The sequence below is a fragment of the Hippopotamus amphibius genome, chromosome 4 (assembly GCF_030028045.1).
Source record: "Hippopotamus amphibius kiboko isolate mHipAmp2 chromosome 4, mHipAmp2.hap2, whole genome shotgun sequence".
NCBI lineage: Eukaryota > Metazoa > Chordata > Mammalia > Artiodactyla > Hippopotamidae > Hippopotamus > Hippopotamus amphibius.
The window spans coordinates 60,009,589-60,036,038 of record NC_080189.1 but is presented as its reverse complement, the minus strand read 5'-3'; the positions used below and the strand labels follow the sequence as shown (position 1 = coordinate 60,036,038).

At 41.9% G+C, this 26,450-nt stretch overlaps 1 protein-coding gene across 3 annotated transcripts in view; it reads right to left on the bottom strand.

Moving 5' to 3' along the window:
• The window catches only part of DYNC1I1 (dynein cytoplasmic 1 intermediate chain 1), a 317,415-nt gene that overhangs the window by 134,964 nt on the left and 156,001 nt on the right, over nucleotides 1-26,450 (bottom strand). The window lies entirely within an intron of this gene.

The following is a 26,450-nucleotide window of genomic DNA, read 5'->3' as shown; positions in this document are numbered from 1 at the left end:
ATTGATATTTACAGACTTTCTAGAAGATCCAAAGCTCTGTGAAAAGTCCCATTTCCATCACAATAAATCCTGAGATTTATATCCACTTAAAATTTCAGCTCTAACCACTTATGCATATTTAAATGCCCAAACAAATATGTATAGCCTGAAAAGCAACTCCAAAAGTTCTGATTGTATTAAGCAAGTGACCTGTGGAAGGTATATCCATTCTAAAAATATGGATGGGTAAAGTATAGTACTGCAATTTAGATACTGAAAATTTTTCATATGAATGTTCCTTGAAATACAGTAATCTATGTGCATGTGTGTAGACTGTGGAACCAACGTCACTACTTTCTAATCACACTGCACACATACTAGAAAGAATGTAAGACACTTTTGAGGAAAACTGTCATTTATTAACACACTAACACATTATTGCTAACACATACCTGTAACATAAAAACGTGCGCTTAAAATTTTGAAGAGTACACTGAGTCGCCCAGATCTTTAGACAAATAAATTTTTAACATGTTAAAGTATAAATGACACATCTAAATCTTCATATATAAAGATATTACTGCTATCTGCCCATGAAAAATCAGCCTGGAAGGTCCTGAACAAAATGTTCACCTTGACATGATGTATCTTCCTGACCCAAAGACCTAACACAAAGCCCAGCGAGGCACGAGCAGGAGGGAAGTTTCCTCTTCTGGTAAATCTTGGATGGAGAGGCAGCTTTCAAAAGGCCACTAATCTGCTGGGAAATAGCTCCATGTCTGAACCCTCTAGAGACAAGCATTTAAATCCAAGGGATTCAGCAGCCACTCCCTGGCACTTACTAAATAAAAGTAAATACAACAGATGCAAAATGCCAAAGCCCATGTTATGGGCTGAATGAACTGTGTCCCTCTTCCCAAATAAATAATGTTGAAATCCTAACTCCCAGTACCGCAGAACGTGACCTTATTTGGAAATAGTGTCATTGCAGATATAATAAAAGACGAGGGCATGCTGGAGTACTGCGGGCACCGAATCCAGCATGACTAGTGTCTTTGTAAAAAAAAAAGGGGGAGATTTAAACACAGATTCACCTGCAGGGAGAATGCCGCTGAAGATGAAGGTGATGACAGGGGGGATGCTTCTACCAGCCAAGAAGTGCCAAAGCTTGGCAGTAAATTACCAGAGACAGAGAACAGATTCTTCCTCGCAGCCCTCAGAGGGAACCAACCCTGCCAACACCTTAATCTTAGAATTCTAGCTTCCAGAACTGTGAGACATTCAAGTTCTACTGTTTAAACTGCCCTGTTTATGGGACATTGTTACAACAGCCCTAGCAAACTAATAAAGCCGGTAATGTGCCTTACCTTCTATTATCTTATAATCTAGTAGAAGAGATGACATATACAATAATAACACCTAAAGCCATGATGAATGCTTTACTTGCATCATCGAATTTATTTATCCGAACTTGGTACTACCAACTTAATTTTATAGATGAGGAGACAGAGTAATTTCCCCCAAAGAAACTCCCAACCACGCTGAGCTTCAAGTTTCATCTGGTTCTGCGTGTCTGGGGGTCTCTGATCTTTAACCATGATGCACGCCGCCTCCTCCCTACCCGCAGCTGTCATGAGACAGAAATGCCGTGGAGAAAAGCCTGCAGTACAGCAGGTGCGCTGCTCAGCGGCAGTGTAAGGAGGCGGGGGTGGAGGCAATCAGGGGTGGACATCACATGGTTCACTCTTCCAGTTCCCAGAGCTCAGTGCACGTAACGCTCAGCTGAGAAGTCAGGTTTCACACCCTTGAGAGCTAAAGAGATGGGTTGCTTTATTTATCAAAACTATATGTGCTACATCCACACTCTATTTGTATTTACTTTGTGGAATCCACTCTCTTGAGACCTGACCAGCAACACTTACTACAAAACACTGCCGTATTCCTTCAGTCAGACAGATTCACAGCTTGGGAGGGAGCAGCATTTCAGGGGAAGTAATTGGTCTGAGTGCAAGGCTGGAGTCTACCACGTGCTAGCGCCTGACTTTACATAATGCGTAGAAACTCTCTGAGGCCATTTTCCTCATCTGCTGAATTGGGATAATAACCCTTTCTTAAAATACAAATTTATTGTAAGCATAAACAAATATAATTACTGGTGTGACACTGCTTTTTAAACCACCAGGAGCACTGCAAATATCCATACAGAGAAATCTTCAAACAAATGTTGCCTTAGCTTTTATGTCAGCAAATATTTACTGAGCACTTACTATGTGCCAGATGCCAGGCACAGGAGGGGAAACAGGACAGACAAAAAGAAAAAAAAAAATCTGTGCTCATGTCATGGGGCTTTCATGAGTTAGGGGAGAGAAACGACATACAAATAAATAAAGCAAATACACACTGCGTCAGGTGAGTGGGACAGAGGAAGCTGGAAAAGGGCACTTGGCATGCTGATAAGGGCAGGAAGAGGTGACATTTTAAACAGAGTGGTCAGGAAGGGCCACACTGAGCAAAAACTTCAAGGAGTTAAGGAGTGAGCCACAGGAAGATCTTGGGGAAGTAAAGCTAATAACAGATAGACTCTTCATCTCACTCCACAGGCCTAAAGAGTGGAATAGGTCAAGGTCTAAATTACTATCAGCTCCTTTGACTACGCAAAACAGTTGTGCTTTTATTAGAACCACCTAGTTTGTACATTCACATTTTTTAGTTCTTAAAATGAAATCAGTTTCATGAAATGACTCTGGATTAGTTAGCTTTAAATAGTATCAAGTTCTCACCTTTCGCAGCTATAAGGATTTTTGTTTTAAACATGAATTCCTGGAAGAATCAAAAAAACAACATCATGACGGAAAATGCCACTTAGAGCTTTTTGGAAATATATTATTCTATAAGGGCCTGGCTATAAAAAGGGCTAGATTGTGAGAGAATTGTGTTAGTTTATTTTTGAAGTAGGTGGGAAAATAGCAGGTTATCTAATTCTTTTAAAAGAAAATACTTCCCCAGAGAATATGCTTTCAATGAGTTTTTAAAAACCCCAACAAGTATTTATTGTGTTTATAATATGTGCAAAGTCCTATAATGAGATATTGTGAATAAAAGAGAATTAAATTTAAAAAACAGTACCTGCCATTTTAAAGTGGTTACAAACCAGTTGTAGGCATTAATTTTTAGTGGCCACAGAATTCTTTGTCTATCAGCCTTTTAAAGACAGAAAGTGAGTGTTTCAGTAGATTTGTTAAGGAAATAAAACACAAGAGACTGGTTTGTTTCTCTGCATACTGATATGTTTGCCTTGCTCAGCAAAGAGAGTATATTTTTCTTTAAGACTCTGATTTCCTTTCTGGTGCAATTGCAATTACTTCTGTTGAAGCCATTTTCAAAACAGTTAAATAACTTTAAAGAAAAGGATTTATGTAGAACCACTACAGACTACTGATACATGAGTTGTCCTACTAGTTCATACCCGGTTACATTTCCTCCAAGATTGGAGGGAAAAAAATTACCACCCATGTACAGTTTCCTGTACCAGGTACCCACAAGAAATTAAACTACTGGCAGAAGTTAATTGCCTGTCAGTCCAAGGGGCTAATTTCAAACAATGGCATCTTTTAGACATTATTTTATTTAGCACCCAAATTCTACCATCTGCAGTTGTTGCCTCCTTTCTCTCTACTTGGAAAAAAGTTTGGTAATCACCATCATACTTCCTAAAGATTTTCTCAAGATCTAAACACAAGGAATTGCACATTTGGCAGCAATTGCATATAACACACTTAGCACAAGGCCTCACCCTTTATATGAGCTCCCGAAAGGGTCGTTTCCTCCACTAGCTGGTGGCTGAGAATGAAGCCAAGGTGGCCGGTGTGAATACATCACAGTCCTCTGACTGTTGAGCTGCTCTGATGGCCTCACAAATTTGAGACTTTGGAAAGGGAGTGCAGGGGATCATTGGTCACTGTTGGCAATACAACACCAAAGCCCCTTTCTGTCTGGGGGCATGCCCCTTGCAATACTGTTGTATTGGCACCTTGCTGGACCCTACGTTATTCTCCTGAAGCCCCAGGGAGGCATTTTCCTGCTCTCCATATCCTGGTGACCAGGACACAGGCAGGATCTGGGCAGTCAGACCAAATGTTCCTAACAGAGGCTTTGTCTTTGGAGCCAGGAGGCAAAGCCGAGGGGACAGTCAGGATTAATGAGGGACAGCATGCAACAGTGTCTGACATCCTGGCCAGACTGCTCCAGAGGTCCACAGTCTGGGTTCCCTTGGTCTTCCCCTTTTCCAAGCCTGTTCCTTCTGCCTCCTGTTGATTCTGTGAGCACCAGATTTCCTTCCAATAAATCTCTCTAGAGGTGGTGTCAGCACCAGATTTCCTCTCAATAAATCCCACTGGACTCAGTGCCTGCTGCTTGCAACCAGAACCCCGAGTGACATGGGGAGGCCCTCTGTGAAGAGAAGGGCTTGTGTTTTATGAGGTCAGTGAGTTCTTGCTTTCCTGGCTCTCTCAGGGCCTGCAAAATCCCTGGGTAAGAGGGTCTGAGTGCCTGGCCTGAGCTCTTGATGCTCTGCTCCTGGCTTTTCACGACAGGGCTGTGGCCTCATGGTGGACCGCTAAGTCCAGTCATGGGGAGAAGGATAGCAGGGAGCAGAATGGGCCATTTCACTCCATCCTTCTCAACTCCAAAGGGCACTGTGCTACTGCCGAAGCGGGAAGCACACAGCAATCACCATACGACTTCGGATGGAACAGGCCAAAGACTGTAAGATGCACAGTTACTTTATGTACCACTAAGAAAACCGATTACTGCTAAGTAAACTATAACACATCATCAATTCTAATGTGAAAAATTATGAATGTTGGAATGGATAAAATAATTAGTGGCTCAGAAATGAATAGAACTAGCTCCCAAAAGATAAAAGGGATGGCAAGAACACAGAGTCAATCCTAAATCAAATTGACTACCGTGATACTGTTGGTGAACAGACCTGGAGAGATACAAAAGCTCTTTTTTTGTTTGCTTGCTTTTTGTGTTTTAGATATATTGCCCTTAACTTAAGAGCAAATGCCCTAGCCACTTTTATACAATTCTGTGTATAGCTATTTCAGATAGGGATTCTTTTTATAACATATCTAAACTTTTTCTATAGAAAAACAGAGTCAATCTCTCAAAGTAAAATTTACTTTCTATTTAAAAAATAATTCACCTTAATGAAGGTGTTCTTTGCAGCTCTGTCTTTGGCCTCATCTTTCCCCATATCAAATGCCACCCTGGACAATATTTACATCTGTCTTCCATCATCACCCACAAAGGGACGTCTCCTGCCAAGATATCCTTTCTAGGCTCCAGATTCTATACTGTACATTCCAACACGAATGTTCCCCGGGCACTTCACACACGGCAAGTTCAAAGCAAAACTCCCACCTTCCGCTGAGATCCGCTCCTTTGACTACATTCTCCATCCCACCGAATGGTACCAGCTTTCACATGGGTTCACAGTTGGATATCACAGTACCACCTTCAATTCATCTTTTCCATCAGAGCTTCTGGGGTGTCTAAGTCCTTTCAATTCCTCCTCCAAAATCTGTCTTAAATCCACCTCTATCTCTTCTGCCCTGCCCTCAGCCAGGCCATTACCATCTCTTGCCTGGAGTATTACAATAGCCTTTTGACTGGGTTTTCTACTACTACCAGTCTTGCTCCAAATTTCTAGTAGTTTCATTTTTATTTAAAAAATATATCTGTGTATCCTTTCTCCACCAAAAAATTATTCTGCAGTTTCCTATAAATTTCAGTATAAAATCCCAAAACTTCTTCTTGTCTCTTTTACCTCAGTTTGCACTTTGGGCAATGCACAATCACCCAAAATCCCAGCAGATACATGCCTGAAAGGCACTGCACGTTATTTTTTTCTGCCTGTCTTGATCTTCCCTCCAATGTCTAGGAGGTGATTATAACTAACTCTTTGTGACACAGCTCCAGAGCTTTAACACATCCTCCCAAGCAAATTTGTTGATCCCTTCCACTCTTCCCCCTTGTATCTCTCTGACAGCACAGCCAAGACCATTTGAAATTAGGTTTTACATTCTTCTGCACAACCAGACCAAAAGTCTCTCAAAGACCTACTCTTGTTAGTATCATCAATGCCAAGTATGAACACTAGCAATAGCAAGATGGGGGATTGTTCTGGAAAGGCAGTATGAACCACACCATGTAGGACCTTGAAGGACAGAACGAGTTTGGACTTCCTTCTGGAAATCAGTATCCCCCTTTTTAATAAATATACATCTCATTTAATCCATACATATTACTTAAATTTGCAAAAAAAAATTCAAGGCACTGGAGATGCTAAATATGACTTCTGAAACTCACTTATCTCCTTGCCAGCCAGCTGTTTATGCATATTCTAATATGTCTAACGGGCGGCCCAACCCTTGATGAAAATTATTCCTGCCATCCCTCCCTGCAGAGAAACTGGAGGCTTTTTAAAAATGCAAGAGACAAGGTCTGATTTTGTTTAAGAATACGGAGGCAATATGCAGGCTGGAGGGAGTGGGAGAGACTGGTATGAGGGAGACAGAAGGCAAGCTATAGCCATCATCCAGGCAACAGATGATGAGAACCTGGCCTGGGATGGTTCAGTTGCCAGTAGCATGATGAATTGGACGGTGAATGTAGACATGTGTTTGTACAGCAGACAGTGAGGGCTCTCGTACAGAACTCACTCAGGTCACCCTATCCTTGGACCAGCTTCGTGTACAGTTTGCCAACTTCACCAGGAGTCCAAAGAGAGCCACCCTGCCGATACGTATCACGGCGGCCAAAATAAAGTATAACATGCACCGCTGAATGCTTACACAAACCAAGGTGAGCGCCTCTGTGCTTTAAAAATATGCAGCAAAGACACATTTTGTGGGATTTTCAGTAAGCACTTTGTTAAATATACTACATGCTAATATTTAAAAAACCTTCACTTTCTGGTCTAGAAAAATCTGGCCAGAGTAAAGAAAACATACATTTCTCATCGTACAGAGCACTCCTGTTAACACTCCAGGCCACATCAGTTCTCTCCTAAGGCTCTAACATGACAGTACTTGGAAAGTTTACTTCCTGATGGAATGTCACACAAGGCATTGCAAATGAGAGGAAATGAAAGAAAATATTCAAAACGAGAGAGGAAGCCAGAGAATAGTACTTTTTAGCAGCTGTTTCTGAAACTTGTAACTGTGCTGATATATAATGTGTGTGCAGTAAAGATGTGCTGAATTGAGTTGATGTGGATTAGTCAGCTTGCATGGAAGGACAGAGATTAGAAAGAGAATGCCCTTCTAGAGATGTCTAGGCAGGAGCCCATGGGTAACTTCAGCATTTGATGTTTGGGGATGGGGAGAATTGATTGATCTCTATTTCCATAAATCTTTCTCCTTAAAAACCATCCATGGCTCCTTATTTCCTAGATCATCTCAGCATTTAAGGTCAATCACTCGCTGACTTCAGTTTCATTCTCCAGCACTGCCCAGAGCAGAACAGAACAGTCCTTAGCTCACCTGTGTGTGAAACAGGCCAAGTTTGTTGCCAGAAACCACCACCCGCTCCCCCCCCCCCCACCCCCCGCCATCTTTCCTCTCTTTATTCTTTTATATTTTTCAGGTCCCCATCTCCTAAGCTTTTTCAGGAAGTCATGGAGACTTTAGCTGTGATCTGTTGAATGATTTAATCCATACTAATGGGTTAGAGAATGGTAACCCCCATAAATTAATCTCTAATGGCAAACCAGTATTTGCAGGACCTGGGAAGGGGAGATATTTTGAAAGGGCCAAGCCAATGTGCAAATCAGTCCTCTGCTCTGCATTCTTGGAAGCAGAACCATCCATTGCACAGCTCCAGAAAGAGCACTCCCATTGCACCCTATGTGAATAGGGCCTCCTTGATGTGTACAGAGCACAGGCTCTATGTCTATTCTTCACAGCTTTATTTGTATAGAGGTACACACACACACACACACACACACACACACACACACACTCTGGGCAATAATTCAAAACACTTGAAAATGCAATTCTTGTCTGCTTGAACAGGGAGAAGGGACTCCTAGCTTTCCTTTCCAGACGTGAATCCCTTTTGCCATCTACTTTTGGTTTCGGACAATCCCAGACTCTTCTCTTTGTTTCCTCTGACATTTCTTCAAATGTGCAACTCTGCACTTCCTCTTAGTGGGAGATGGCTTGTGAAAAAGAAAACCGGGGTCACAGGGACAGAGATGTCATCATACCTAGCAACTATAGATATGTCCCAGAAAAAAGTAAATCTCAAGGACTCCAGGTACTAAAATGGTTATTGTGTTAACTATTAAAAATAGAGTAAAATAAGCAGAAACCATTTAGAAACACTGTTTTGCTTTTAAAGAAATTGTTCATAAGGAAAACATGGTACATTCCATCTTTAAGCTTGTCAACGCTGACATTTAATGTTAGAGCAGTCTTCACATCCATCACCGCACAGAGAGGTCATCACATTATTACATGTTCTCTAGTATTCATTTTGGTTTTTTGGTTTTTATGTTTGTTTGGGGTGCTTTATTTTTGTTTTGTTTTGTTTTTTGATTGTAGTATAGTTGATTACAGTGTTGTGTTAATTTCTGCTGCACAGCAAAGTGACATATATATATATATATATATATACACACACACATATACATACATACACACGCATTCTTTTTCATATTCTTTTCCATTAGGGTTTATCCCAGGACATTGAACATAGTTTCCTGTGCTATAACAGTAGGATTTTGTTGTCCATCCATTCTATATGTAATAGTTTGCACCTACTAACCCCAAACTCGCACTCCATCTCTCCCCCACGCCCCCCTTTGCAACCACAAGTCTGTTCTCTATGTCTGTGAGTCTCTTTCTGCATTCTTTTTGTTAATAGGATCCAATCTTGTTAACTACGTCTTTGTATCCCCTTCACTTGCACAACTCCTTCTGTCCTCTCCATTTCTCTACCTCCTTCTCTTCGGTGAAGGCCACCACAGCCTTTCACGTGGCTTACTGTCAGGGTCTCCTAGCTGGTATTCTCACCTGCAGCTGCTCTCTATGCCTACCCTTGCTACAAACAATGCTGTCAGATTAATGCTCTTAAAACAGAACTCTGTTCATATAAATTTCCCAGCGAAAGCCCTTGACAGTTCCCAAGACATGCAGAATGAAACCTGGATTCCTTGGCCTAGTCTTCAAGTCTTCTAGGGTCTGGCTCCAACCAGACGGCCTCTACCATGTTCCTCCTCTCTCACCCCTCCGAACACACACTCCAATGAGCTGACACCGACACTGTGACTGCTGCACAAACCACCAAGTTCCACCCGTCCTTTGGCTCATGTCGCTCCCTCAGCCAGACTCGCTCCCTTTTACAAAATATGAGCACCTAACATGTGTCAGGCACCATTCCAGGAGCTGGAATTAGAGCAGTGAAGAAAACAGACAAAACTGTGTATCTTCATGGAGCTTGCATTCTAGTGGCGGAGACGGAAAATCGACAAGATCAACGAGTAAAGTCTACAGTGCGTTAAAGAGTAGCAGGCACTAAAGAGAAAAGCAGCGCAGGGATGTGGTGGGTATCACAATCTCACATAGGAAGCTGGGGGGTCCTTACTGAGAAGTGGCATTTGAAAAAAAAAAAAAGACTCAAGGAACTCAGGGATCAAGCTATGTGGATAGCTGGAGAAAGCATTCTAGGTAGAGGAAACAAAAGCACAAGGGCAGGATTTGGCCTGAAGCGTTCAAGGCCCTGAATACCTTTGTATCTTCCCCGCATGTAAAATCCAGCTATACTTCAAAATCTGATTCAAACGACCCCAGCTCCCCAAATCTCTCCTGTTCACCCTTGCTGGAAGAGATTTCCTCCTCATTTAACCACTCATAGCACTTGAGTTGAGTTTGTCTTAACAACTTTTTTTTAACCAATCAAAGAACTACCATGTTTAAAAGTATGACATTTATCATTCTCTATTTAATGTATTATGCATTTATTGTAAGTAGAGCACATCCCTGTGCTCTCATTGTGCATCTCATGTGCTCATTTTCTTCTCCACCAAAAATTCTGAATTTCTTGGGAGAAGGATCCATTAATTATTCATATTTATTTGCCTCAATATGGGTGTTAAGGACATATTCTTGACTGTTTTAAATGTTAATGATGTCATTTCCCCAGTGCTCTAAAAAGCACATTTCCTCAGTAGTTTCTCCAATGTTTTAGCTGGATCACAAATCTCTTCACTCAGTTTCAAATTTTGAGGTTCCTTTCCTTGATCACTAGGTCTCATCCTCATTGCCAGCAACGCTTCTCTAAACTTAGCCAGAGACTCCGTACACTCACTGTGAGGTTCATGGTCCTTTATTTTGTTCTGTGTCCTGGTCACTGGTCACTAGGTATTTCCTCACCACCTAATGCATGCTCAGATGTGTGCTAGGCACCATGGAAAAACAACAGTTATCCATTTATTCAATCATCTATGTCAAGCTTTATAGTATAGGTTTTATTCCATTAGCCTATTTAATCTTCCTAACAACTCCCGGAGGCAGGCATAATCAGTTCTGTCCATACATGAGATTAAGAGGACTGACAAGGTGAGAGCTGGAGGAAGAATACAGCCAAGATTTGAGCTCATGTTCCAAACTCCCTCAACTTGCTGCTAAATCATACCAAACACTATAAAGGGAAAAAAAGCAACTGCAGTGCATACTGTGGCTTTGACCACCCAGAATCCACCACTTCACATCTTTCACTAACAGTCTCTCTGTTCTTCTTTGGTGGACCCATCCTTCCCCACTCTCAGCTAAGCAAATCCTTCTTCAGATTTAGGGGAAAACTTTGTATCTGAGGCAGTGACCAATGAGACTAAATCTCAGTATTTGGACTATCAGTAGCGGGACCATAAAACCTACTGTCCAAGTTGGGATACTTCTCAGAGGGAATGGAGGTGCAATTACTATTGAAGCAGGAATGGCAGGAATGAATGAGGACAGTCCGGGCAATGCAGGATGTGTGGTCACCCCTACCGCAAGGAAGTGGACTCCTCTCTTACACTGGACTACGTGACTGTTCCGGCCAAAACAGGACACGTGGTTATTCCAACCATCAGGGAAGTGGATTCCTTGCCTCCACTGGATTGAGTGTCATGCTAACATGGAACCAAAGCTGTCCTGGCTTCCCACATGGAACTTGAAAAAGAATCAGTAAATAAAGCATGGGGACTTCCCTGGTGGTCCAGCAGTTAAGACTCTGCGCTTCCACTGCAGAGGGCATGGGTTCGATTACTAGTCGGGGAACTAAGACCCCAAAAGCTGCGCAGCACGGCTAAATAAATAAATAAAGCATGGCCCAGAGACAGATAGTGTTAACTAACAGTTTGAAACCTAAACTGAGCAATAGCCGAAGCCAGCATGTTCCTAGAACCTAGGGTCTAGATTTATATTCCTTAAGAGCCAACAAACTTTCTTTTGGCTTAAGTAATTTGGGGTTGGTTTCTCTATCACTGGCAACCAAAAAAGTACGAATGGTCAGGAACTAATAACTATTGACTACCTACTTTGCAGGTACTCTGTATTTTCTCTACATGGTCTCTTTTTGCATGCTCACTAGCCTGCAAGGTAGCATGGGGTTAAAGGCATGAGTCCTGTTGCCATGCTGCTCAAGTTCAAATCTTGATCCTACCATTTAGTAGTAACCTTGGGCTACTTACTTAACCCCTTGTGCTTCAGTTTTCTCATCTACTTTTTACAAAGTAGATTACAAATTGCCCTCCTTGGTTAATGATGATTCTTTAATGGCTTAAGACACTTAACATTTTATTATTATTGATGAGGAAACTGAGACTCAAAGAGGTTAAATAAGTTTCTGAAAGTCGGAGAGATACTAAATTGTAGAGGCAGATTTTTTTAACTCAAGTTTTTGAGGCACCAAATTTCATTCTGTTTCCTCTGTGTCCACAACGTCTCCCAGTTGCTTGAACTAAGCTGTGAAGGATGGAGACGTCTCAATGGGTCTGGAGATAAGAATAAGCACAGCCAGTGGAGAGGAAAGCTCGTGGAAGTGGCAAAGTCATTTCGGAGCACAGCGGGAAAAAAAGCTGCTGCCCATATTCATTCACACAGACCCCAGGTTCTCTTGCCTATCCCAGCTTCAGTATAGTTTTAGCACAGTCAGTGGGTTGCTTCACAATCCACGTGTAGATTCAGAAGTGTTCCCATCTACTGCAGGGAGCTCTACTTGAACAATCTCGTCTCCCCCAGTATGAGACTATGCCTGCAGGATGTGCCCTGCTCCATCTCTTACTGAGTGGGTTACTCTGCCCTTTGCCAACCCTGCTTCAACTGAGCTAGTCTTCTAGCTTTTCTTGATCTTGCCAAGAACTCTCATATCTCATGGCTTTTGCATTTGCTGTCCCCTCTGCCTGGGATACTCTTTATCCAAATATTCACACGTCTTTCTCATGATTTTTTAGAGTCCCTGTTCAAATGTCACATAGACTGTGAGGTCTTTCCTATGCAACCTGTATAATGTAGCAACAATCCTCAGCCCATTCCGTACTGGCACACGGCACTTGTTTTCTCCTTAGCCTAATTTCAAAAAAATTTCGTAGCACTGATAACTCTCTGGTTTAATACACTGATTTATGTTTGTATTTACTATCTCCTACTACTTAGAAAGGAAATTCTACAATGTCAGTGACTGTGTCTCTTCTTTGCTCTATCCCAAGCACCTAGAAAATAGCTGGGTAGGTGGTAGGTGGTAATAAATATTTGCTGGACCAAAAGAAGACTGAATGCACAAAAGAACAGCAAGACAGCACTGCATCTTGAAGCCAACGCACATATAATTCCTTAAGCCCGCAGAGCGATGGCAGCGCCTGTCATGGAAACCAGGGACCTCCCACCCCGACCTCATCACGGATGTTTACAACCCCACAGATCTGGTTCCTGGAAATGGGAATCTTCTACCTCTTTAGCACTTTTATTCTCTAGAAAATGAAAATGAGATCTTCTGAGTGCTTTTTGCTGAACTTCTATTTCAGCATTTTCTCCTTTTGGTGTCCAACCCCCAGCCCAGAGAGAACTGATATATTTTCCATCTGGAAATACATCAAAATTCATCACAGTCCAATTCTCAGGGAAGATCATTAGCACATTTGTTTGCTTTTATCCTGGCATTAACAACTCTACTTGGGGCTAAATTACTCCCCCTGCTTTCAACGTCAAGTTTTCCCATTGGCGCAAATATGAAGTTCCTTGTCTGTCAATGTAATAATTTTCTATTAATTATGAAAGAAGAAAGCTAGCAGTTTGAGAGTCTTAAGGGAAGCATTTGTCTAATCCAAGAAACTGATTTTTCCAGTTACTTGGACTAAGTACAACTCTCAGTTGTGGTCAGATTCACAGATTTCAAAGTGCCCCTTGTTTTTACTTTCTGGTCAGTCTAGACAGACATGGTTCATTCCTTCATTTTTCAAGCTGTTGAAACATCAAGTTGGTCAAAAGAATCTGAATCTCTAGAGAATGAACTGAGCAGCACTTCACCAGAGACTTCATAATTTTCTACTGAATATCCCTTCAAACAGAAGAACAACCTCATTGGTACCAGGAGAGATTTCACTTCAAAGGCTCAATGTAAGTGTGAGAATGAAACTGTGACAACAAAAATAATGACCATTATCATCCAATCCAGAATGGAAAAATAGTCCAGTGGTCAGAGCATGCAGTCCTGAATGTTTTGCCTGTTCTCAGCTATTTCAGTTTCAGCTGGGTGTCTTCACCCAACCTAAATCACCCCCTTTAATAATAATGCTTCTAGTCATTATAATTGGACACATGCTCTTGAGAAGCTACCATGTGCAAGGCACAGGCTCCATCTCATGGAGACACAGAAATGAATCAAGAGAGATGCTTGAACTCAAGAGTTTGGCATTTGGGCAGGGAAATGTCAACTCTACATAAATATCCCTATCAGAAGGGAGAATGCTTGGAGATCTGCTCTGGGAATTCCGCAGGGGTAAAGTTAACTTCTCAAGGGAGAGTATGGGCAGAGAGGGAGGAAAGGGAAGCAGATTTTTCAAGGGGTTTGAGTTGGGTCTTGAGGAGTGGTGAGGTCTTCACAAGGATATAGAGATGGGAATGCAGAGTATCATTCCAAGAAGATGAAAGAGCATGCATGAGTGCAGAACAACGGAAAGTTGGGCACAGTGGCAGGAAGTTCAGTAGAGGAAGTAATGGAAAAACCTTACGAACCAGGATAAATACCAGGATAAGTAGAGTCACACACATTTGCTATTTGAGTCACACAGCTTGTTGAGAAGAAGCATCGTGAATCCACATTGCTTTAACTCATGTCAAGAGCCTTTTTAAGGATCCCTGAGTACTCAGCAGTGCCATGACTCAAGAGAACAGTTTTCCCATCAGAAATTTTACAGCAGGTAAATTACCTACATATTTTCACCCAGAGATAGCATAGGGAAAACACGATCTTGTTCATGACCATTTGTTATACAATACATGAAAGATAGGTTAGCTCCTTTAAGATTTATTTTCTCATTTGTAAAGCAGGGATGCTAATTTCTGTGCTACTTACTTAGCAAAGTTGTTGTGTGAAACAATACAATGGAGATAGAGATGCTTTGTCAAGTGGTAAAGGGCCATTAGGTGTCAGTTATTAGCGTGGGATGTCTGTAGTAATAATTACAGCTTCTCGAGGTCCAATGGCCCCCCAGCCACAAAAATGTGTAAGGTAGGAGGAAGCTTATGCAACAGAAGAGAGAAAGGGAGACATTCCAGCTAGGGCTCATCATAGAAACAAACGGCTGGAAAGATCCACAGAGACAGCTATCGTTGGGTTGTGGCGGAATTGGGGGATGAGGAGTGTAAGGCACGGAGCACAGTTCAAACAACAGAATACAAAATGAGGCTTCAAGTTATCAGGGCTCTAGGTCTAGCTGACACTAGACAGCACATGTAAGCTATGGATCATTAGGCATTTAGGTAGAGTTGGTGCTTACTGCAGGCATGAGCTTGGCTTTAAAGGACAGGTGAGAGTATGATGGGCAGGGCAAAGGGTGTTAGCATCTGTATTATTTAGGTTAGGTGTTCTGGGCTCCCATTACACCCTATACTTCCATCTTTAAGGGCACATAAACAAGGGGGCATTAAATTAAGTTCTCTCTGTACTCCCAGCTCTCTGTCTAATGCCTGGCCCATAAAGGGACTCCTTACTTGGGTGTGAAATCAGTCTAGGTACATGATGAAGGGAGGTGTAAAGTCAGGAGAGAATGAGCACACATTCAGGGTAAGGGAAGAGAAGCCATGTGAGAAGGGAGCAAGGGACAAGAATGGTGGTAAGGCTGGAGGCTATGTGACAGACAGCTTGGAAGCTAGGCTAAGACCTAGAGTTTTGATGGAGCAGAGAGAAGAGGGAGACAAATTTAAAGCAAGTATTGTATGGTAGCTATGTACTGGATATGCTACGGCTTCAGCCCTAGCTGTACTGCAGTCATCAGGTGGACCAACCAAAGAGAAAGAACCAAAGCCATGACCACCATGATTTGATCACGGTATTCCAGTGAAATCGATTTTTCCACCACACGTGCCAATCCCTACTCTTGTCCTCGGTCACTGTTGAGGCAGCTTCAAGGTTTTAAAACATCATCTCCTATTACACAGGAAAATTTTGTCTCCATCTTCTGCCATTCCGTTTTATTCCGAGAGCCTTCACATAGACTCAGACTCATAAAAACACACCGCTGAGAAGATCCACAAAGACGGCTCTGGAAATACTGTGAGATTTCAGGGTGTGGGTAAGCCACATAGCATGATGCCCAGAAAATTAAATAACAAAATTTCTTCTTTTCCTCCTCTTCCTTCTCCTCCCTCCTCCTCCTTCTCCTCCATCCTAATGATCTACTGTAGTCTTTTCACCTAATGGGTGAGCTACTGTCATCCACGTAGCTGAAGTCTCCCCAAGTTCACACAGCCAGCTAGCGGCAGAGCACAAATGAGAACTCAGATCTCCTGGCTCTCTTTCCAGCGCTCTCCCCACACCTCATGTTGTGGCAGCAAGACTGTCCCAAAGACAAAGAAAAGCCCCAGTTCCAATTAGATTTGTGTTTCAGTAGTGGATTATCTGACAGGCACTCAGCAAGCTTCACCTGTCAAGATGGCTACTACCTCATTTATTTATTCCCCTTCTCTAATCCAAATTTTTCTTTCTGAATGAAGTCATTAAATTATCCAAAGTCATCAAAGCACCCTGTGGCTTCTGGCCAAGCCACTGCGGGCCATCAAACCCTCACTCCTAGGGCCCATGCTTGGCAGAGGGCAGTCTGCAAGCACAACTATGCCCCATGAAAATTCGAAGATTCTTTTTGAGACAGGCTAATTAGATCAAATCACTCAAACAGGTCTAGACGGTGCCGAACAGGGTTTAGTATCTGGATCGGAGCCTACTGTGGTCCCATGAGCTTGGCAGCTCCAATCCGTTTGCAAAGGCACTTCCTTCCCTGCTTTGCAGTGTCGAGTATTGGCCTTTTAAGGCAAAGTGAAACCTTCTGGACCCGCGTGATCTGCAGCTGTAGGAAACAGCTAAGAAAAAGGATATTTCACGCTGATATGCTTGGAACACCTCAAATTGCTATCACTGTCTTATGTCCCCTTTACATCAAAGCAAGCTTGACAAAATGAGTTTTCTATACACTTAGGAGGGAAACATGAATAAAGGCCGGTGGGAACTTTTCTAACTCCCCCTTCGAATGGTGTTAGTTCAGCCCTTCCAGACTGCTGCTGAAGTGATTATTGGGACATGAATACTGGGACGTATCACCTCCCTGCTTAAAATCCCAGTATTGCCTCATTCCCCACACAGGATAAAGGCCAAACTCCCTAGCCTTGCATACACAGTCTCCTGTGATTTAACCCTTGCTAGTTTGCTGTCCTTATATCACACCCCTCCCCTCATGCAGGCTATATTCCAACCATCTAATCTACATGCACTTGCCTCCAGGAGGCAGTATACTGGAATGGTTAGGAGCACAAGCTTTGAATGGAAGTTGGGATGCCTGGACTCAGGGATGCTATGTTGTATAACTCTAGACGGACACTCTTCACATTGTCGCTAATATTGATTGACACTAGGTACTAGGCATAGTTCTTTCTAATGGTCATCTCATTTCAACCTTATAATAACCTACCTAGTAAGTACTACTATTAGCGCCCATTGAACACGTGAGGAAGCCAAGGCTTAGAGAAGCTGAGTCCAAGCAAATGTATGCAGTTGGTAAATAAGAGAACTGGGATATAAACCAGGTCAAATTTAATTTCAGAACTCAAGGTTGGAACCACCCCACCATGCTGTGTCATTGTTCTCTCCCCCAAACCTATCTTCTTCCTGGATTCTCTTACCTTTGGGCTTGAGAACCAGCCACTGAGCCACCAAAGCTAGAAGCCTGGGATCCATCAGAAATGTTTCTTCTGTGTCAAGTTCCTATCTCCAATCAGCTGATAGATTCCACCTTCTTAATCTCTGAAAGATCTCCTACCCCTTAACCCACTGCCTTGCCTTGATTTCGTTCCCTATTAATTTCCTCCTGAATTACTGCTGCTGACTCCTAACTCGACTCTCTGTTGCTGGTCTGAAGCCTACAATCTTGCTGAAAGGAGCTGCCAAAGGCCCTGTCCTGCCCCTGCTGAAATTCTGCCCAGCGCACCTCTACCATGGTTTCAGGTTCAGCACCAAAAGCCCTGCATGATGTGGTTTGGACTCTCTCACTTTGTTTTATACCTCTGCCCCATAAGATTCCTTTGCCCAGGAATTCAGAGCGTCTTGTAGTTCTCCACATTGTGCGGCTTCATCCCTCTGAATCTTCATACGCTTTGCCCCTTCTGCCTGGGGCATCCTTGCTTACCTCTTTCAGTTAATTCCTATTCATCCTTCAAAACACAGCTTCATAGCTTCAACTGTACCTCCTCTAGAATGCTTCCCCAGATCCCTGATTTAGCTTCTCCTTTGTGTAGAGCAACTTAGTCGTGTAATATTTGTATGATTTGATGATTGTATCTCTGCCTCAACTATGCTCTAAATTCCTAAAGGACAGTAATCACGTTTCATTTGTCTCTGATTGCCAATGCTTGGTCAAATGCCTGGCACAGAGTAGATCCTCAATAAAGATTTCCGCACATTGAATTAACAGACAAATTCTTTAGGGCACATTTTAGGACAGAGTCAATATTAATTTCTACTCATGTATTTTGAATATGATTTATCTTCAGATTCTTTACAAGGCCAGAATTGTCATTTGATCAACTTAGAAAATTTATGTGTAGAGAAAAGAGTTCAATTGCTTTGTCTAGAACTCAACTGTGTCTCATACAAGTGAGTGCTTATACAATATAAACTTTTTGGTTATGACATAATGTATACATTCCTTAATCATTTTCCAAGAGACTCCTAGAAGAAAGTTACTGAATCTTATTCAGAAATGGTGGCACATCTGGAATCCTATGAGAGTCTCCATATGGTAGTGGTGCTCAACCTAGGGCGATTTTGCCTCCCTAGGGGACATCTGGCAATGTCTGGAGATGTTTTTGGTTGTTGTCACATCTGGGGGCAGTTGCTACTGTAATGTAGTAGACAGAGGCCAGGGATGCTGCTAAACATCCTTCAATTCATAGGACAGCCCCCCCACAGCAAAGCCTTAATCAGTCCAAAATGCCAGTAGGATCCAGGTTGAAAAATTCTGGGTTATGGTATCCAGATCCACCCACTCTTTGAAGACATCCATCTGTAAATGTGATGAATGGGGTAACACTCAGCCTATACTTCTTTCTCCCAATAGAAGCCCTCATGAGTGGTGATATTTGATGTGGGTATGAATGTGGCTTAAAGACCAAGGCCTGAAGGATGAGCTCTATGATCCTGAGGATGGATAACTTCACCTCTTTCAGAGCCTGTGTGTGTCCTGTCCTGCAAGTCCCACGATCAGCAGCTCCTGACTGCGGCCTCCAGATGAAGGCTTCAGGCTGCAGGACTCACTGCCTTATCCTGACGCCTCCAGCTCACCCAAGCTAGTGGGCAGAGAGAAGACCCACCGGTGTGCAGGGTTTCAGCTTCCTCCTTCCTTGGGTTGATAGGGCCCCCAGTCAAGAACTCCCAGACGAGACCCGAGCTCCAGAGAGTGGGAGCTTCTGGATAATGAATAACTCTGAAATCCTGAATCAATGAGTAAGCAGTAGCAGACAATAAACAGCTTGAACAATTTATTCATTTGAGAAGGAGTACTGATTTTAAGGGCTCTTTCGTAAATCAAAGAAATAAAGGAGTGAGGTGGGGCAAACAGACTGCCCTGAGGTTCACATTCCAAGTGCCGGGTTTTAGGAAGTTGCCACTGATTCTGCAAATCTAAGCAGCAACTCCCAACTTCCTCTGACACTTGGAAGTTTTACAAAGGTCTAATGAATACTGGCTAACTTCTGGAAGGAACATATCATGTAATAAATGTTTTAGCCTTTTCTTTCATAGTATTTATAATATTTGTTCATTATATGGCCTCTAATGCAAACCAATGTTATCACTTTAAAGGTAAGGAATAGCAATAACCCAGGATGAGGGTTTTCGGGTTATGCAATAAGTCATTGACCTAGCTGGAGCTTAAACTCAACACACCCAGGACTACAAAACAACTGAAGCAAATGTCAGGGTAGTACTTTGGTATCATATTGAGTGAACTAAATGACTGACCTGATTATGTGTGTGTTTTAATAGCATCTTGTAGTTACAACAGCCAATCAAACGTGTACTCTTATTGAGCATCACTGTGCAAGTCAAGGAAGACAAAGATGGCTGAATACAGCTCCTTCCCTTAGGGAGCCCAGAGTTTAGTCAGAGAAGCTAGCAAATAAGCATTTAATACTACATATCACTTACTTAGCAACTCAACATGCATGCCATGTAGACTCTGGTCCTTGTGCTGAGTGCACTGAAATGTGATCAGGTACCCAGGAATGCAACTGGGACAAAGCTAAGGATCCTCTTGTTATAAGATATCAGCTCATATCACAGTTGTCTCCTTTGTGCTGAGATACAGTCATGTATCTCATTTTTCAATTCAAATACTACAATACTTTTCAAACAGTATCAACTGTTATTAGCCAAAGTACAAATCTTCCCAACTTGGTCAAGTATAACAAACAAGCACCACATTACTCTCGATAACAGGCACCCGTTCCCCTTACTCTGGTCAAAGCTCGCTGAGACAGAGAAGGTTATACGGAAGCGGAGCTAAATTTATAGAAAAGAGCATCCAGCACTAACATTCTTCATACACAGCGAAGGCCAAATGAGGAAACTACTGTAGATGATGTTCACAGTCATGCCAAGTAATTATACATATGATATATATTTTTACTCCAAATTGAGCTTTTGTTCCTTTCATTTAAGCTGGTCCTGTCTGAAATACCTAGGTGAACTGTGTTTCCAAACTGTGAAACTTTTTATACATCTTGGCTCCTTAGCTCTGTGTAAAGGGCCACTTTCTTTTTTTAAAAATTTCCATTCTGTTGCAAACCAATCTTGTAAAATACAATCAACTTGAATGAATGGATGTCACAGCAATGTTGAATCCTTACAAAAATATCTAAATGCATACTCTCAGTTTCTCTCCCTCCTTCATTATAGATTGATAACTAACAGTTTGTGGACTGGACCCTCTAGTAAGCACATGTTACAAGGCACTGATATATAGATATCCAAAGATATTTAAGACAGCAAAGAAAGTAATCATCCATGAATCTTTAACAGGAAGATACAAAATCAGAATACCCAAGACAGAAACGCACTTAAATTTAACATGCAGCTCTTACTGCCTATACCTGTTAAGTGCCTGCTCACCGTAAAGGTGCTGAATGGCCGAAGCCCAAGGAGACATTCTACAAACACTATCGACACCAGCACTGGCCAAGAGAGAATTCTGTCTCACGGAAATGTCCTATCTGTGCTGTCCAATGCAGTAGCCCCGAGCCCCATGTGGCAGTTGGGTACTTGAAATGAGGTTAGTGCAAATGGAGGAACTGGATTTGAAATTGTATTTGATTATAATTATTTTAAATTTAAATAGCTTCATGTGGCTAGTGGCTCCCAGTCTGGACAGCGCAAGTCTAGCTAACGATGATAGCAGCAGAAATATTTTTAAATGACCAATTTTTATAAAGAGGTGGCATGAAAATTAAAAGTGTGGAATTAAAGTAAATTAAATTCCACATGAACAGTGTGGAATTGCTTCTTTCTAGAAGGATAATGCATTTAAATCCACAAGCCCTACTACTCCCTCCTCCCTAATCTGCTGCTCCCTTCTAGCCCTCAATGTTCTGGCCCTGTGGCTGCCTTGGAGTTCCTGTTTTCTTTCACCATCCACAGCGCTATTGCCAGAGAAGCAAATGGTGCCCAGAGAGCCTGTGAACCCCTTTTCTTTGCAGCAGCTCAAATTAATGAGATCTCTGCTACTCTCAAGACAGTCAAGGCCTCCTGGCCAAAGTGCTGAACCAAGGTGTTTGTGTCGGCATAGAATTAAGTCACAAGTAAAGCACTTATTTCTGACAGCAGATTTATAATAGGAAAATCTCAGCAGGAATAAAGAGTTGGAGACCCCAGCCACAGGCTTTTCATAAACTTTGCCTTTATTTAGTGGCTCAAACAACCAGCAAGAAAGGCAAACTGCAGAGGTAATCCTATCATCTTTTCCCCGACCAGCGCTCCTCCATCTTCTTGGCTTCCTCACGCTGCTAACATGAATTCAAATCATCTGTGTTTAAAGTTAAACTCGGTGATTGACAGTTCTTTATAGTCTCAGTCCTATTGAAGATTATTCTAGATATCTATCAGTTATTACTACAAGCGCAGTATGGTATTCAATGCCGACAGTGAAAATTGTTTTTAACAGTGTAATGTCTGATCTGTTTTGAAAGCGATTTTAAAATAAAGAACTAACCATAACCAGGTGGTGAAAATCCAAACATGTTTCTTTTTTCTTTTTCTTTTCTTTTCTTTTTTTTTTTAAATAGGGCAAGGGAATGGGGGAAGAAGAGAAAGTAAAACACATCCTGCAAGAAGCTGTTCCACTAACATAAAAAAAGACAAAAGTATTTCACTTTAGTTTTGCAGCATCTATTTCTTAAAAAAAAAGATACACAAAATTGAACAAAATGCTTACAGCCATTAAAACTTTGGGGATTTTATTTCTAAAAATGTTAGTCACTTGTAAAAACTGCTGCTGCCCAAGAGATTATGAAAACGTATTATAACATGAAGATCTGTGTGAAGGCACACTTGTCTGCTTTGTTCTCTGTAGTGTCCTCAAAGCTAGAACAGCCAGGCACATGGTAAGTACAAATATTTGCAGAATGAATGCTTGAACTTGTAAAGACACGGACCAACCGTTGTAATTCATGAGTGCTTAACGAAGGCCGTTGGCTGCTTTGACCAGAACAATTCTGTTCCGTGGAAACCAGAGTAGTTTTGTGGCCTGGCTTTAAGCTGAGCTCTGCTGGACAAGCAGACCCTGAAGGTCTGATGTGATCAATCATTCCCTAAGCTTGCGCTCCAAACTCAGCCACAAACGTCGGCAAGGCCAAAAATGAAAAAAGGGCAATGTGATGACTAAAAGAAGGACTGAGGAGGAAGGACAGGAAAGATGAAATAGCGCTGCAAAGTGGAAATACACTGAAATGTTGCTTTTTTTCTTTAAAGCTTATTATGTAGCACCTACAAATTTTATATCTCCATTTACACAAAAAGGTTTTTTGCCTGGTAGAGAAATAACACAGCGTTTGCTTCAAAACAGGCTGCTTGGGGGAGGGGAGCATAAAAGCACAGTGTGGGGCGTGCGTACCACCAGGCTTGCGGAAGGTTTTCAGCTGGAATCTCCAGGTCAGGACATAGAAAGAGGTTACTCAGGTTTTGCTCGTAAAGTGGGGATAAAAGGGGTGGAGGAGGGACATCTGGGGATCTAGGCTTGAACGCACATCTTCATCTTGATGAGGCACCTCTTGTTGCTGAGTTCCCAGTGGCATTTTCAAGATTCCTCTAATCACTAGTTGTCACTCTCCGCCATTAGTGAAGGAAGGGAGTTGCAAAGGGGAGGAAAATATAAGCTAAAAAAATCTACCACCTTATGTCAGAAGTGATAAATGCATTAACAGCAACTGGGAACAAATCTGAGAGTCAGAAGGATGAAAAGATTCATCATGAGGAAAAGAACATAAGTGGGCGATCTGGGGGCAAACTGGCCTTAAAACAGCTAGAATGGGGAAGGAGGAAAGGAGATGAGGAAAGAGAAATGGGAAATGAAAGGAAAGAAAAGGAGGGAGGAAACAGGAAGAAAGATTCTTATGCTCTATTATCAGACTCAGTTGGAGCCCATTTCAGAATCAAATAGGTGACCAATTCCAATTCCCTGTTTGTCAATTTCCCTTTTTTTTTTTCCATCTGCAAATAATGAAACAAATGATTCTGAGTGAGATTGAAAGGAAAACATTCCATGAGGCTGTGGAGAACCACAGAGAAACACACACAGAAAAGAAGCATCAGGGTGGGGTCCTTCCTGACCGCCACTTGGTGCAGTCTCCAACGCGAAAGGCACAAAAGCACTTACACAAGGAGCCCTTCAGAAGTGCAGCTCTTTGCTGTTGGAACCCACAACACAGAGAAAATCTGCTGTGTAGGCGTGCAGTCCTCCTACTTGAAGAGAGATGGTGATACTGCCATGTCAGGGAAAGATTTTCCTTCTCATTTTGTGAGCTGGAGGCATTTGAAAAGTGGGTAAAGCATGAGCTTAGGACTGTGCCACAAGAAAAGATAAACTCTAAACTCTAATAAAAAGGTCATATTGGATGCATTGTTTAAAACTGTAACAGACATGTATTCCTAGTGAGGAAAGGGGAAAAAAGTCTTCTCAGGTTCCAAGCAAACTTTCAAAAGCCAAATTCAGAGAAGGCTATCCCATATGGATCTTCAGTTGGACCACCCCATGTTTTATCATAACTGTGTAAACAGAAGCATCACTGCCTCTCCCGTGGCATACTGCAGCCTTTGTAGATACTGCCCATCACCTTTAGAGCCTTAATGGTTCTGTGAAGGGGAAAGTCAAGGCTATGTTAAGGACAAGATGGGGAGAAATCGTGTTTTCTTCACCACAGTTTTGAGGGTGGGCTCTGGGAGGAGAGATGGAGCCTCACTAAAGAATATCAAATATGCTGCTTAGCAAAAAAAAAATCAATTTCAATTATATCACAAAACTTTTGGAACGGGTACTGACTACTGAGCAGAAAATAATGATAATAGTAAAGTGCTAGTTATGAAAACTGTAAAAGGTATAATCATTGTCACCAAGAAACATGGGTCTATTTTATTCAACCTTGTTCATTCTTAGCTCCACAGACCATTTTATTTTGAAGAGTTATGAGATGAGTCTCAGGGAGAAAAAGACTAGAAGAAACAGTGATGTTTTGCAGCAGGTAACAAATTTGTCACAGACCCTGAGGTACAGGTAATTTGAACCTTTATGGTGTCATGATTATTCTATATTGGGTTAAATGTTATGATCGTCACTGCTGGGCATTTTTTTTTGGTTTGCTTTTGTTTTGGTTTCCAGGCTGAACTTGACCCTGATTTTTGCTTCTGTTTTATGAGTATGGCTGTAGTCGTATCCTTCCCAACTGACCAAAGCCTGGCTTCTTCATCCTTCACTTGTCTCTTGGTCTGAATCTGACCTCTGAGTCTCTGGTCATGACTCTTAATTCACGTTTGCCAAACTCTGCTGTGAGAGTTGCAGATGTCAGAACAGCATAATAATAAAGGAAACTCGTGGTTCGTCATTCTTTACTGGCCACATAAACTACTTATTTATATATGTATATATCAATATATATGGCACATATTGAACAGGTAGATCAAGAAGGTTTTTCACTGATTTTCCCACACGAAAGTATACTTTCAGACAAAAGCATTAGATGTGAATGGATGAGTTAATGCAAATCCATTCATGTTCACGGGTAAAAACAAAAACAAGTAAGCAAACAAAACCAAAGACCAAAAAACCCAAAGCGAACCAAAGCAAAACAAAACTTCCAAAATATGCCTGAAAAGGGTGAGGAGTAACATCTTCATATCCTAAGGATGGCAAGTGTTTACCATCATACGCCCCTACTGCTCTTTTAATAAGTATCCGTTTTAGAAATACAAGTCTCACAGGACCCTTACATTTTCTAAGCAACCATTTTCCCATTTCCTTTATGGGACACTTCTTTCTATGAAAGAAATAGCAAGTTGCTTAGCAGTGTGATAAACATTTGCCAAAGGGGAAAAAAAAGAAAAGAATTCAAAGTGAGCACATCTAAAAATCAAGGATTTCTAACATGCCAGTTAAAGCATTTTATAGATAAGATTACTGAAAAAAAAAGAGAAGAAAAGAAAGATGAGATTAATTGCAAACCAGTCCAAGGCCCTTTATTAATCCTCAGGCCAAAAGAAAACTAACAGGTGCACTGTTTGAGGATTTATAGGCGAAATCTGTCCATTTGGACTTCCACTATTCAGGTCCACTTTCGTTAGGATGGATGTGGGTTTTTATAAGAGGAGGGTATTTAAGTCGACTGAAAAAAAAATACATCTCCATCTCTTACACTTACCTGCTAATTATAGTTCCTGGCAGTAGTATAGAACAAGAACAAAAACCTCTTAAATCCTCACTGGCGAGAGCTCCATGCTGACTGAATTTCCTCTTGGCGTTTAAAGGAAATCTAGTCGGGCTAGTGAACAGGCCTCATCTACCAGTTCTAACAATCCCTGGGATTTACTTTTCCCCTTTCCAACAATCTTAAGAATTTTTCTTGCAGGAAAGCAATTCCTCATTAAAAGCCAGCCACTCTTGTGAGTCAGGCTTTAGTTAATGGCCACTGAGAGGCAAACATTCAAATGTGCAGTAGGTCAGCTTTCTCCAAAGATGGTGTTTCCAGAAGGTGAATGCATCCTTCCCCCATCCTTCACTGGCCCCTCTCAGGGCAATAATGGGTTACTAGTTGTTCTAAGGATTAGTGCACTTGCATGAGTGAGTGTATAAGTTCCAAAGAAGAGCTATATGTACACGATAAGACCAGATGCAGAAGTGGGTCTCTAGAGCCACATTTTATGCCAAAGTACACATACAAACACCTGCTTTAAACACAAATTCTTTTATCTTGACCACATTCTCCTTTTGGTTCACCTCAATTTGATCTTTGCTTGAACTCAAACCTTGTTGATTTCTCCACAAAGCCTAAGTTGTTCCACCTTTTATCATCCTCATCTCCCACTCTTGCCTGCAATGGGCTACATACCCTCCCAGGCAAAGTAGACTTGCAAAGACAGAGGAAGACCTAGGACCTGAGAAGACACGAATT